Source organism: Hippocampus guttulatus, chromosome 2 (genome assembly GCF_054856545.1).
Source record: "Hippocampus guttulatus isolate MCC_2025c chromosome 2, RoL_Hgut_1.0, whole genome shotgun sequence".
Classification (NCBI taxonomy): Eukaryota; Metazoa; Chordata; class Actinopteri; order Syngnathiformes; family Syngnathidae; genus Hippocampus; species Hippocampus guttulatus.
Window position 1 is genome coordinate 34,556,347 of NC_141262.1, and position 16,148 is coordinate 34,572,494.

Genomic DNA, 16,148 nt, shown 5'->3' on the forward strand with positions numbered 1-16,148 from the left:
ACTGCGGAAACAACACAAAATGAGCTACTACTATGAGAGCCATTACACCGCTCCTGTGAGTTTGGACCATTATTACAAGCTCTTATAAATATATAATTCTCCTGCAGGAGGCTCAGCCTGTTTGAAATTTGCTTCTATATTTGGTGCTCGATAATTCCCATGCACGGCAAACGGATGCGATCCCACGGCAGCTATGCAAAACAGCAACAAAAGAAAATGTTCCGCACATGCAGACCCACTAAGCTACATATATTTTTCAAGCAATGGCTACTGAGTTGACTCATCTGCTATAGGAACCTGCCGGAGTGCACAGACTTATGCATGATCTATCCATCATCTTATCCTGCTTATCCTGTGCTGGAACTGGGCAAGGAATGGGGTACACAACAGTGCGCTGCTCTATATCCCTTACTTAATATCCAATATGTTAAAGGATTGACAAATTGAAGTGGGCAGAAGAGAATATTTTCCACACACACACACACACACACACACACACACACACACACACACACACACACACACACACACACACACACATACACACACACAGCATGAACACAAATGTGAAGAGTAAGTCAAGTGGAGTGACCTTACTGAAAAACTAGAAATGTGCGTGCGTGCCTGCGTGCATGTGTGTGTGAGTGTGTGTATGTGTGTGCGTGACCGAGAGAGCATATCTGGAGGGACAGTGAAAGCATGAGCGTGATTTGAAATCAGCAAGAGTGAGAGAGAGAGAGAATGGTGAAAGGGTGTAGCAGAGAGAAAATGCGGCAGAATGAGGAGATTAAAGTAGCTACAGGATTAGGCTCCAGGTTTTAATGATGTAAATGGAACAACTGTGACACATCATCACCGGCCTTGCGCTTCTCTCTGCTGCCTCTCCTTCGAGCATGTTTTCTGATGATTGCACCCAGGCGACCTCTGGTCAGAGCTGGCTTTGCTTTCTCATAAATGGCACACATTAGTTTTTCAACATTCAAAATTTCAAATAGTACAGCCATCCCTCGCTGTAACACAGTTGATCTTTCACGGCTTCGTTGTTTCACTGATGTTTTTTTAGGTGCATTTTTTATTTTTAACCGTGCTTTGTGTTCTGCATCCTGAAGGGCCTGTAGACTAATGTCAAGTCTCCGCGTCTCATCGCTGTACAGCTTGCCGAATTTTCTCCGTGACAAAACCCACAATGTCAATGAAATGTTCTGTACAATATTTATAAAAACTGTCAGTTGTTTCAAAGTGACCACTTATATATTTTTTATTTTTAATTGCTTGGGCCTGAAAAAAGGTTTAATCTTTGGTTTCATTCAATACAATTGTATACGTAATAATTGTAAAAAATAAAATAAAATAAAGATGACAATTTCACACATTTCATTCATCATGGGCTCTTTTTGGAATGGAACCCGAGTGATAAATGAGGGATTCCTGTCGAGCAGCTCCTCTGAGCAAAAGACTCTTGACAACAGTCGGGGGAAAAAGACCACTAAATTTCATTTTGGTACTCTGCGAATTTTGTTAGTATTCAATTCATTTTTGCAATCTGAACTAACCGGTTGGTATATCATGCACGCATAGTTAACACGACCATAATCAGTGAATCAGGTCCATGTAGTAAATGTATCTCACATAATCCATAGTGCAGAATACAGGCGAGGTGAAAGACAGACTACAATCACAAGGCACATATAGCCTTACATCCATTATTAACACTTAGATTAACACCATGACTGAGTGTGAACTGAACCCACGCTGTCTGCACCTAAGTCAGGCGCATGTACCACTTCACAATGGTTGAGTTACATAAATGTGTTTGTTAAAACAGGAATAGTGGACTTGATTCGTTTGCATGGCCGTAGCTTCTGCGGTACGGTGGTCTTTGAGGGTCAGAAGGCTTCATGTCAACGCTCAGCGTTAAAGGTGTGAATGCTAATGTTATTTTACAAATTTGTGGTGCTTGTATGCATTATTACACTTACTCTCTTGAGTTGATTGAGCCTTTCCCCGCTGCTATTAACTCAAGCATGATGAGCATGTTTTGAGGAGACAAAATAAAGTCATAAAGATTAGATCATTCATTTCATCAATCACTCATGTCATGATGTCACAGAGGTGAACATCATTTGATGACGTTGCATACATGGTAGGGCATTTTTTTTAAATAAAGGATTTTCAAAAATGCCTTACTTGACTCTACACATCAGCAAGAGTAACAAATTTTATTATTTTTTTGTGATTGTAAAATTGGGTGAGACAATATGCCCATCTTTATGCTGGGTTTCGTTTTGGGGAATTTGGTAACTAAAACTGCAGAGGTTCTTCAGCAGTTTCTCTGCAATGAGAGGAGCGAGCCTGTTCAAGACCAACAAAGCGATGATTTAGAAGTGACACCGTGGCTACCAGCTTCAAGCTCTTGCATGGAAACAGTAACTGGAGACGCAGTACATACGGATCACACCACCACAGACCCAACAAATCCAGTAACATCGATGAAATCAAGGATCCTAAGTAGGATTACATCTGGAGATGATTTAAATCCAGCTCCTGTTTTGCTTGATTCAGTTCTTCCATGCACAGCTGCAGTGAGTAGCAATGATGACCCTGTGGATGTACTTAATGACCCTCCTGCTGATAAACAAGGTAAAGCAAGCTTCACCATTTCCAGCATGCCCGATGATTTTAATCCTTCTGGAGATTCAGAAGCCTTATGTGAACAGTCAGTGCCAGCTGTTCCAAGCATGGCAGTACTGGACGGAAATGTGGACCAATTGTCACGACCTACAAATAAACAGGATTCAACAACTTATGCCGGATCAAACATTCTCACAGAGATACATTGTGGAAGTAGTTTAGAAATTATAATAACTACAGACGCTTCTTCTGAAGAACATGCTTCGATAACCTGCACGTGCCACAATATATTAAATGATACCAGTCTCACATGTGGAGATGATACTCCAAGTGACCTTTCACTTATAGAAACTACAAACTGTAAAACTGTGGCAGTGCCCTGCGATCCTACTTCCAAAGATGCACAGGACACAATAAACTCCGTGCAGTCATTTCCCCTCAGTGACATTGAATCCACTGTTGGTTGCTATTTTCCAAGTGATACAACAACACCAGCTATTCAAGACATCGCAGCAATTCCTGGAAGTACCGACAATGAAGCAGCACCTTGTGATCCTAATACCAAAGAAATATCAAGTCAGCCAGAAGAGCGAAATAACACAAGCTATCTAGAAACTGCAAGGGTACCGGATCTAATTGTGGACACTGTAACAGCACTAAAAAGTACCAGTGCTATTCACACACATGAATCGACAACCTCCAACATATCCGGCATGCTAAATGAAGTTGATTCCACTTTTGGAATGGAAACCGAAAGTCCTCAGGCAGCTCTTAAATTAATGCCCACTTGTCAGGACAACACTGATTCAAGAGGCGGTCCCACAGCCAGTGAGCTGGAATGGATCCCGTTCACTATAGGTTTAGATGATGTTTTTGAAAACATGGAAGCTCTGGGCAACGCTGATGAGAACACGGACGAATCTAGTGGTGTCACTTCAAAAGAAGGAGGAGATTCACCAACCTCTCCTATATCAACGACAGTAATTATTTTCATTGAAGGTTTAAAACCTGCACAAGAGCCAGATACAGTGATTGCCAGAGATGCCACATTGAGAGGACATTTTGGTCCTACTTGCAAAGAGCAACATGATTTGCCAACCAGTCCCACATCAAATATGTTGGATTCATTGACATCCACTCATGGTTTGGATTCATCAGCTGCTGTTGAGGACATGGGCATTATGGGCAGAGGTGTTAAAGCAATATCGGAACTTAAAGGATCTACTTCCAAGGAAGATTTGACAACAGATGTTGAATTAAAAGCGAAAGATGACTCTTTGGAAGCCGATTTTGGTCCTCCTTGCCAAGACCAAGATGGCTGGACAATGAGTCCCATATCAAGTCAATTAGATTGTATCATGTCCACCGGTGATTTCGAACTAAGCGATGCTTTTGAAACCATGTACGTGATGGACAAAGCCGATGAGACCGTCGCAGAACCTAGTGACCCTAGGTCCAAAGAAAAAGATTCCTCCCATTTACCAGCTGCAGATATCGATTTCATTGGTGGTTTAAAACCTAAACCTATGCTTCCAACTCCAGATATTGAAATCAAAGCAAAAGGTAATGAGTCTTTGGAAATAGATTGTTCTCTTACTTATCAAGACCAAACTGATTCAACGGCAAGTGTCATATCAAATAAATTGGATTGGGTCACGACTACTTGCGGTTTAGAATTGCGTGATGTTTTTGAAAACACACAAGGCATTGGAGGAACTAATGTGCCCCTGGATGAATGTAGTGGCCCCACTTTGAAAGAACAAGAAATTTCAACTACCTCTCCAACATCAATTACAGTCATCAATGTCAATGAAGGTTTAAAGAGTACACATGAGCTAACAACCTCAGCTGTTACAGTACTTGCCCAGGATGACAGTTTGGCACAAACTGAAAATCTGGAAAATATTGGAAAAGCTCATGAGACCATTGATGAACCTGGTGACCCCACATCAAAAAAACAAGAGGATTTAGCCATCTCTCCTATATCCACGGCACTCATCACTGTCAGTGAAGGTTTAAAACCTACACATGAGCTAACAACCACAGCCGTTACAGTAATTTCCGAGGATGACACTGTGGGAGCACCTTCTGGACCTACTTTGCAAAAGCAGCATGACTTACAAACCTCTCCCTTATCAAATAGGATGAATTTGATTTCATCTCCCAGTGGTTTATATTCATCAACTGTAGTTGAAAACATGGATAACATGAGCAAAGCCAATAAGACCATATCAGAACCTCGTGGACCTGCTGAAAAAGACCCAAGCACTTCCCCAATATCAACAACAGAATCCAATTTGATCGGCAGTTTAAATCCTGAACCTGTGCTACCAACTCCAGATGTTGACTCAAAAGTTAATGATGATGAAGCTTTGGAAACAGAGTGTGGTCCAACTTGTCAGGCTCAAGCTAATTCAACAATACTTATGGCAAGTAAATTGGAGTGGAGCATGTCCATCAGGGATTTAGAATTGAATGAGCCTTTTGAAAGCATGGGAGTTATTGGAAAAGCTAATGAGACCATGAATGAACCAAGTGACCCCACTTTAAAAGAACAAGAGGATTCATCTACCTCTCCTACATCAACTACGTGCAATGATTTCAATGATGGTTCAAAACCTACACAAGAGATACCAACCCCAGATGTTACAGTAATTGACCAGGATGACACTTTGGGAATACAATCTGGATCTACTTGCCAAGAGCAACATGATTCAGCGACCAGTCTCTTATCAAATATGTTGGACTTAATCCCATTTGCCACTGAGTTAGAATCTTCGGCAACCATCGAAAACATGGATGTTATGGACAGAACTGAAAAGACCAGGGTAGAATCTACTGGACTTGTTTCAACAACCTCTCCAATTGCAAATACAGCCAGTAATTTCTTTGTTGATTTAAAGCCAATGCTACCAATTTCAGATGTTGGAATAAAGGCAAAAGTAGGCGACTCTTTGGAAACTGGTTGTGGTCCTACTTCCCAAGCCCAACTTGAATTTACAAGTCACCCATCAAATGGATTGGATTGGATCAGGTCGACCAGTGGGATAAAATCAAGTGATACTTTTGAAAGCTTTGATGTTCTGGACATAGCTGCAGATATTCCGTTAATTGTGAAAGACGATACTTTTGAAATGAATTCTGGACCTACTTGTCAAAAGCAACACAATTCACCAACCACTCCCATGTCAAATATGTTGGACTGGATAACATCGACCAGTGATTTTGAATCGGGAGATGCTTTTGAAAGCATGGGAGTCATGGAAGATGAGACCGTAGTCAATCGTAATTATCCTTCTTTAAATGAAGTAGACAGTTCAAGTGTATATCGTTTGTCAACTACAACATTTACCAATTTAGATGGTGGTTTTAAACCCACACATATGCTACCAAATACAGATGGTGCAGCATTTACGAGAGATGGCACTTTGGAAATGAATTCTAGTCCAACTTGCAACGAACAAAATGATTCACCAAACAGTTCCATATCAAGTTTGTTGGATTGGATCACACCCACGACCGAACCAGAGGATTCAGCTCCTTCCCCTCTATTGTCTACATTCAACAATTTAATAGGTAGTCTAAAAACCTCCCCTGAGCTACCAACTCCAGTGAATGCAGTCATTGCACAGGATGATGAAACTGATTCTTACTGTACTTGCCAAGATTACCATGATTCGCCAAGCAGTTCCATACAAAGTTTGTTTGATTGGATTACATCCACCAATGAAGTACAATCGTTAGTTGCTGTTGAAAACATTCGAGCTATGGGTAGTGCTGCAGAAATCATGGCAGAACCATGTGCCTCCCATATACCAACAACACTCTCTGAGTCTGTAGGTTGTTTACAATTTGAACCTGTTCTACCAACACCAGACAAAGTTGATGACGCTTTGGAAACTGATTGTGGTCCTACTTTCCAAGACCCACTTGATCCAACAATAAGTCCCATATCAAGTATGTTGGATTGGATCTTCTCTACAGGTGGTTTGGAATCAGAAACTACTTTTGAAAGCATGAAGGTTGTTGGAGGAGCTGAGGAGACCATGGCAGATTTAAGGCTTTCCTCTTCCAAAGTACCAGAGGATCCAAGTGCCTCCCCTATAACATCTACACGTAGTCTACCGACTCCAAAGCTCGAAGTAATAGCAAAGGATTATGACATATCGGGAATGGAATGTGGTCCTGCTTTCAAAGAGCAGTATGATTCAACAGTCAGTCCTATTCTAAATATATTTGATTGGATCACATCAACCAGTGGTCTGGAATCAACAGCTGCCTTTGAAAACACGGATGTTATGGGTAGAGCTGATCAGACTGTGGTAGAACCTAGTGGCCCTATTTTCAGAGAACCCAGTGATTCAACAACACCCACTGTATCAACTACACAATATGAAATGAGTCCCATTGGTGGTTCTCCCTGCCAAGAACTTCATGAAGCATCGCAAATCAGTCCTATATCAAGTTTGTTGGATTGGGTCATGTCCACCAGTGGTTTAGAATTGGCATCTACCGTTGAATGTATGGAACTTCACGGTAAAAACGACCAAACCATGATGCAAAACAGTAGTACAACTTTCAAAGAAACAGAAAATTTAACTACGTCTGTCTTATCATCGTCTCTCCATGATACCAATTCCATTGGTGGTTTAAAACCTTCAAGTGTGCCAGAAACTCCCAAAATGGCAGTTTTACCAGGAGAGGACACTTTGGAAATCGATTCTGGTCCAACTTGTCAAGAGCAACAAGAATCACAAACCAGTCCCATATCCACGATGTTGGACTGGATCATGTCTTCCAACGGGTTGAATGCAGCAGCTGCTATTGAAAGCATGAAGGCTACAATTAGCGAGAATGTGACCCAGGCAAAAACGAGTGACCCTGCTTTGAAAAAACCCCAAGATTCAACACCCTTGATTATGTCAATGAACCATGAAATCAATACCATTGTTGATTTAAAAGCTACACCTATGCAAGCAACTCCAGATGTTAAAGAAGTAGCAATAGACAACGTTTTGGAAGTCCATTCTAGTCATACTTGCTGGGGGCACCATGATTTCTCAACCTGTATGCCTGATGAGATTGGCTACAACGTTGGAGACGAATCAGTAAGTGTATGCCCAAATCAGCTTGCTCCATTCATGGCAGCTGGAGCAACAGAAGATGACACTGTGACAGTACCTACTTCTGATGAAAGACAGGTTTCAATAGCTGACACCTTTTCAAGTACACTAAATGAGATTCATTCAACTGACACTTTACAAAAGCTAAATTTACTACCAACTCCCAGAATTTTATGCTTAGCAGCAATGGCCAGAAAAGCTCTGGCAGCACCTAATACGTCTGCTTCCAAAGTTTCACAAGATTTGACAACATATACCACGTTCGGTATGATCAATGAGGCTGGTCCAAGTGAGGAAGAAGAATCTTCTTATGTACAGCAAAATCCAGTGGTTGGTACTGATGCCCCAGAACAACATGATACAATAGCGTGGCCTACATCAAGTATGCAAGATGAAATCAATCCCAAGGATCATTCGGAATCTGCATCTTTAACAACTTTTCAATGCTTGGAAGTCAAGTACACTGGGGAGCCCACTCACAAAGATTCACGGATTTTGACACATTTCAATATGCCAAGTGCCATTCATGATTCAGAAGATGCAGATCTGGGGAAAGCACAATCTTCTCCATGTATTGCCCTGCGCAGTCAAGACGATGACATTTTGGAAGTAACACTTGGTTCTCCTCTCAAAGAACAATTTGATTTAGTCTCCGGGCCTTCAAGTGTGCTTGATGAGATCATAACCAACGATGGATTAGGATCTGCAACTGTTTTCCCACATGCAATTGTTCAGTGCATGGTTGACATACCTAGAGAGGATGAGCTGGGGCCAGTAACTAGAGGACCTCATCCCAGGGAGTCACATAATTCAAATGACTTTCAAATTGCAAGTGAATCCTCTGAGACCAATCCTCCTGACGGTTTAGAAGCTGCACATACGTTCCCAAAACACGAAATTACATGCATTGAGTTGACTAAAGATGATATGTTGGAAGAACTATCTACTGTTAACTCTCAAGATGACATACGGAGTTTAACTCATGAAAGCAATTCAAGTGACGCTGGATTAATGCAGACAATGTTAGTCATGGATGAAGATAATGTGTCATTGGCAATACTGCCTTGTTGTGATTCCCAAGAACAACCTGATTCATTGACTGTGCCTTCAAGTGGGTTTGATGAGATGAAATGCACAGATAGATTCAAATCTGCAGCTGTTTCATCATGTGCAATTGTGCGGTACGCCAATGACATAAATGGAAATGACGCAGCGAGAGGGACTGGAGGATGTTGTTCTATTGATTCTCAAAACTCAAATTACCTTCCAATTCCTAATGCACTTTTTGAGACCCATCTCACTGATGGTTTAGAAGTTGCACAAACCCAATCCATTCCATGCCCTGCAGTATTGGACCATTGTGATGATACTTTGGAAGAACGGTCTTCTCTTAATTCCCAAGATCTACAAGATTCAACAACTTTCAAGATAGACAGGACACCTCACCAGATTGATTCCAGTGATAGTTTTGAAGCCAAATTCATGCAACCAACTGAAGATGTTCCGTGCATTGTACTAAGTGATGATGATGATGGCAGTTTGGAAATTCTTTCGAGTTTTCCTTTCCAAGAACAACACGGTTCAGTAACTTGGCCCACCTCAACTGAATTGGATGAGATCAAATCCACTGATAGATTAGAATCCACAGCTGTTTTACGACATGCAAGTCTTCAGTGCATGAAAGCCAACCCCGGAGATGATGAGGCGGTGGCAGTAACTGGAGCGCTTTCCTTTGGAGATCCACCTAATTCAAATAACTTCTCATTTCCAAGTGTACTTTCTGAAATCTATACTGCTGACAGTTTAGAGAAGGCAGATATGCAAACATGCCAAGACATCCCATGCTTTGAGTTCCTGACTAAATATGATGATGTATTATCATATTTGTCCCCTCTTAAGTCACAAGAGTGCCAAGATTTAACAAGTTTGTTTGATGAGATCAATACCAATGATGATGTAGAAGCTGAATTTATGAAACTACCAACTGATGTTCGATGCACTACAATAATGGGTAAAGAGAATTTCACTTTGGAAAAATCTTCTCATTGTCCTTTGCAAGAACCACATGATTCAGAAACCTGGATTACAACAAGTATGCGTGATGAGATCACAGCCAAAGACGAGGTGGAATCTGCAGCGTTTTTGCAGATTGAAAATTCTGAATATGTAGAAAGTCGACTTTCTAAAACCAATGTCAGTGGTGTGTTACAAACTCCACACCTGCCACCAATCCAAGATGTTCCCTGCATTTCAAGACTCCAGAAATCTGATGGCATATTTGAGGAACCATCTCCTATTAAATTTCAAGAGCTGCATGACTCAACAACTTTCAACAAATCAAGTGCACTTTCTGAGACCTCTACTGCTGACAGTTTAGAGAAGGCACATATGCAAACAAGCCAATGCTTTGGGTTATTGGCTAAATATGATGATGGATTTGAAGACCTGTCTCCCGTTGATTCACAAGAGCTTCATGATTTCACAAATTCATCTCGTGAGATCAATATCAATGATGATTTAGAGGCTGAATTTATGAAACTATGGAATGAAGTTCCATGCATTGCAATAATGGATAAAGAGGATGTCACTTTGGAAAAGTCTTCTAGTTCTGCTTTGCAAGAACATGATTTGGAAACCTGGACTACGACAAGTGTGCTTGATGAGATCCCAGCCAAAGATGCTTTAGAATCTGCAGCTTTTTTACCAAACACAGATTCGGAATACACCGGGCGTGGACTTTCTAAAACCAATGCCGCTGATGGTTTAGAAACTGCAGATGTTACCAATGCAAAATGTCCCCTGGAGTTCAAGACTGCCTAAATAAGAAGCACTATCTGCTGTTACAGCCCAAGAGCTGCAGGACAGAATAAGTACATTTCATGAGGTCAAATTGATTGAGGATTCAGGAGCTGAGTTTCCTTCTCAAGAACAACTTTGTTTCGAAACGTGGTGCACTTCTGGTGCACTTGATGAGATCAAATCGGCAGCGTTTATTTTTTTCCACATGCAAATGTTGAAAGCGTGGAAACCATATTGGAACATGACACTGACACAGTAATGGATCAGGGATCCAATTAATTGTAATGACTTCCAAATTCCAAGTCCACTTTGTGAAACCAATCTCACTGATTTCGAAGCTGCACATATGCTACCAGCTCGGGATATTTCATGAATTTCAGAACTGGCAATTATGACAGCTTGGAAGAAAACGTCTTTTCTTAATTCTCAACATCCATGCTTCAGCAACTTTCGACATATTAAGTACGTTTCGTTCACACAAGATGTTTCATTCATTTCAATGAATGATGATGTGACTGCCTTGGAAACATGTTGCCTCTGTCATTTCCAAGAACAATCAGACTTTATAAACCGGCCTAGTTTTACGAACAATAGCTGCTGAACGACATGGAACTCCTCGATGCAAGAAAGCCATATCATATCTGCAATAGATGAACAATGGATGACGGCGGTTGAAAAGCTACAGACAAGCTACCAATTCCTGAGCGATTCCAGATGTTTCACACTTTGCTTTAATGGATAAAGTCGATGAAAATTTGGAAATGCTTTCTCGTTTTCCTGTCCCATAACATCATTCCCAAATGGCCTACTTCAAAGTGTGCTTGATGAGTTCCAAGGATGATTCCACTTATAAAGACTTCTGGAGAGGCAACAGGATAGAACAAATGCACAAATCAACAATTACAAGTACACTTCATGGCAACAACCCCCCTGCTGGTTAAGAAATTGCCCTCCATTCAAGAGCAAAACCACCTGCTAAAAGAAAGTCCTTGATATTAAGGCTTTGAAATGAATGGTTGCTGCAACAAGAGATTCTGAACCTGTCAGAAGCTGATGAAGTACCACAACTTAAAGAGATTCACATGATTCACACATCCTTCATCAGCCCAAGTATGACCGAATATCCCTGCAATTATCCATCATTCAGCAAGCCATGTCACTTCAGTTCTGCCGGATGAGCTCCATTCAATGTACGCTTGGAACCTGCATACATTAAGTGCGTGGGAGAAACAACTACAAATGAGTACGTTCGTAGCCATTGCAAATGTCCGATACAATGATGTCGCTTTGAAATTGTCGTCCGATTCCACTTCCCAAAAGATAAAAAAATGCAGCCCATCCAACCGTGCTGAATCTTATCACATCGCTTGATCATTGTCATTGACCAACCAAGTTATTATGTCACTAATGTGCTTTGTCATTATGATCATGTATAATTACACCCATTTCTACATACTGTACCATTTATTATTCACATTTTCTGCAATTATCTCTTATCATGAAAATATAATTGTATTTCTAATAACCATTCTGTCAAATTAAATATTACAGCGCCTTGCTGCATTCTCTTTTCTTGAGAAGCACCGCATTTAATTTCAAACAAAACCACAAGTAGAAAAGTTTCGGCTATTGTGGTGAAGCCGTGCTATTAATAGAGGAGATTTCTTTTTTTTTTCACTGGGTAAGTGGATAAGTGCTAATGTTCAGTCACAAACCAATGAAAACTTCAAGAGCAGACAAATCCGGTGATATTCTGGCCAACCAAAATATCAAGGCGAGACTTTAATCAGCTCGAATCAATCAGGTGATCCAGATTGGAGGTTTAATCTCACGTCCTTAAAAACATTTGCATTCTACGTCTTTACCTCTTTAATTCGAAGGATCTGTTCAATATTCTCTTTGGTAAAATGCAGAGGTTTCGGAAAACATTTTCATCCTGCCTGGAAGTTTTAAGGCCAACATCAGAAGGTTGAAGCCACCAAAAAAGAATTCACAAGTGATGTCCCAGTGAGAGACCCGGATGCAAATCAATTGAGTTTGGGACGGTAGCATGCGGATTCTGCCACAGTTGAATACAATTTGAATAATAGACTTTTTTGCTCACCCCCTTGCATGCATTCATAATGGCCTTTGATGGAACTGGAGTGTCGAGACACAGAGCTGGCGCTTCCCCAAGCCAATGTGGTGAGATTAGGGATGCAAGAAAAGAAACTGACGAAGCAATAGTTTATTGACCTGCCAAGCAAAAACCTTTTAAAGGATTTCTTTGCAATCAGCGGCCAGTTGGAGCTGACGAGTGTTGACGGGAATGTGAAGTGCGTCACGTCGCCAAGCTTGATCCCATCGTGCAGCCTGTGAGAGGAATAGCCTGCTTTTTAGTGACTATTAATAACCTGAATTGCTGGTAATCCTCAGACCAAGACCTCATATCTGTTGCACTTTAGCTATTGAACGCCTCTATTTCTTAAACATACGGTCCATATATAAAGTCTACACAACCCCTGTTCCAATGGCAGCTTTTGTGATATTACATTAAGACATACTGTATAATTTCAAAACTCCTTCCACCATTACAGGGTCCTATAAACTAAACTGAAAGAAATATGAAAAAAGAATCTTTTCAAGAGAGGAAGTAAAAAAATCTGCAACTGAGATCATGAGCTTTGGACATGACAAAGATGGGAGATTGTTGTCACATGCACTAAGCAGCAAACGGCCTCCGTGAATCAGTTGTATTCTCATCTTTTCCATGTCGGGGGAAGTCATGGGACACAGAGCCGATGATAAAATATGCACAAAATATAAATTTCTGGTATTTTAGTTATTTTTTCCCCACCACTATTCCCAATGGAACATATCGGGAAAAATGCTAAACTGTGCAAGTTATTCGAACGTCAAATGCCTGATATAGGTACAGCTTCCTATTTGAGGTATGAAAATGGCATGCCATGCTTCAGAATACAGTAGACCACGGGTGGGCAAACGTTTTGCCTCGGGGGCCAAATTGATTTCAAAAATTTGACACGTGGGCCAGGTCAGCACAAGCTACATACATATAAAAACCTGCATGTTGACAATCCATACCAAACATCAACAGAACAAAAGCATTAAAGTATTAACATACTTTATTAAAGAAAATAGTGAAACAACGATGTCCTGTATGAACGTCCAAGTATGTTAACACCAAACATGTGTGACAACACAAGCAACAAAGTGCAACAATCTATTTCCCAAAAATTTTTATAACACAAAATCTGCAGCATGCAGTACAGTATATGAACAAAATATAAAAAAGTTGGGACTATTTGCTACAAAATTAGACGAGTAAGAGACCTGGTGGCTTTTCTTTCCACTCACTCACTGTCTCAAACTTTACCCCCCCCCCCCCCCAACCCCCGATCACCACACATGACAGCATTGCTGTCATGATCTGATGACATCAGCTGATGTCGTGCAATGAACTGTTGAAGCCAGCCACGGGACGCTTCGAAGTCTTCGATGCTTATAGTTAACGCTATGGGACTCGCCTCCTCTCTTATGAGCGGTCCAGTTTGGGGAAAGTTTTTGGCACGATAACAGTCAAACCGTGCCAGGAAACGTTTCTTTTCTCAACTGTCCGTCGAGCCGCAAGCAATTCACTCTGAGCATAGAAATTGCCAGAATCGGACTGAGCAAGAATCGCTTCCTCGTTTTTCAAAGTCTTGTAGATTTGAATCTTTCCGACTCCAAGCGTCTCCAGAATGTTTCGTACTTTGTAACCCGCTTCGCTTAATCGGCTACATTTCACTTTCTCTTCCGCAGTCATTACTGTTCCTCTTCGTTTGGATGCCATGATGTACAGGATGTAAATGTAAAACTCACTGCAATAAAGAGTCACTTAAATGTCGCCGTTTTGGATACAATGATAAAAAAACATTTTATTTATTCCAGTCGTATCGAGCGGGAGTTGCTTGAGTTGGCGCTACTGTGGGCTTCCGTTTGGCTTCCGGGTTCCGGAACCGAATTTTTATCAATCGATGGTAAATGTAAGATAGTAGTAGAACGTTTAATGCATAAGTTGTTTTTTTACCGTGTTCGTGAATTTCTGTTTGACAGAGGTCCGCAGATGGTAGATAAGATTTCTCCCTCTCTCTTCGTCTCCCTTCTCTGCAACTTCAAGTAACTGCGGCACCTGGCGTTGAAATGCATGTCATTACAAGTCCAAATGAAATGAATGCAATCATTCACATCGAACCTTAATTGAGTACCAGCCTTCGGCGGGCCGGATTAAAAAGACCATGGGCCGGATCCGGCCCGCGGGCCGTGGTTTGCCCACCCCTGCCAGGGGTGCCCAAACGTTTTGGACCGAAGATTGACATTTCGATCAACCAACCTCCCGCGATCGACCCATTACCGCGCGCACGCACGCACATACACACGGACGCCATGATGAGCAACAGCCTGACGTGGAGGCATGTGATGCCCTTTTGCAGCCTGTTAACCATCGCAGCTCACACGTACCGTTTTAAAGTGCTTCCCTCGGCCCTCCAGATTCCTACTCTTTGCCCGTGCCCTCGGTGAATTGTACACGAAACAAACTCTGACTGAGAATAAGGATAATAATAAAAGAAAAAGCGCAACAACTCTGCAATTGCAGACTGCCGAGCGCTAACAACTTCTGGTGAGGCAGGTCAGGCGCCACCATAGGTTAAAGATTTACCTGCTTTATTTTGGGGGTTTTTAGACTACACAATATATATACAGTATATATGTATTACTAACATGCACAAAGACACACAAATGGTTGTTTGTTGTTTTTCTCCTCTACACCCCTCGCAATCGACTTGGGACCAGTCTGCGATCTACCGGTCGATTGCGATCGACATAATGGGCACCCCTGATTATGTGCCTCTTTATCGTGCCCAACAGTCATGCCAAGAAGTAAAAAAAAAAAAAAAGTTTCCATTTCATTTTAAGTGAAATTGGGTACTTTCGGTGGCGCACCTGATGACTAAATATTTTGTGGCACAGTGGTTGGGAATGACTTCTATATTAAAGTAAACTATAAAGCAATGGGTGGGTGGCCCGGTGGGCGAGTGGTCAGCGCGTTAGCCTCACGGTGCAGAGGTAGTGGGTTCGATCCCAGCTCCGACCTTCCTATGTGGTGTTGGCATGTTCTCCCCAGGTACTCCGGTTTCCTCCCACATTCCAAAAACATGCATGGCAGGCTGATTGAACTCTCTAAATCAGGGATCAGCGATCGACCGGTAGCTCGCGGACTGGTCCCAAGTCGATTGCGAGGGGTGACGATGAGGAAAAAAAGCAAACAAACATTTGTGTATCTCGGTGCATGTTAGTAATATATTTTTTGTGTCATCCTATCGGTCTCACTTTCACAAAGTATTAAAAAAATAAAATAAGATAAAGCAGGTCATCTTTAACGTACGGTGGCGCGTGACCTGCGTAACCGGAAATTGTTAGCGCTCAGCAGTCTGCAATTGCAGCTTGTGAACAGAGCTGTTGCACTGTATCTTTTATTGTTATAATTATTCACCTTCAGAGTTTGTTTCGTGTATACTTCACCGATGGCACAGGCTGTTGCTCATCATGGCATGC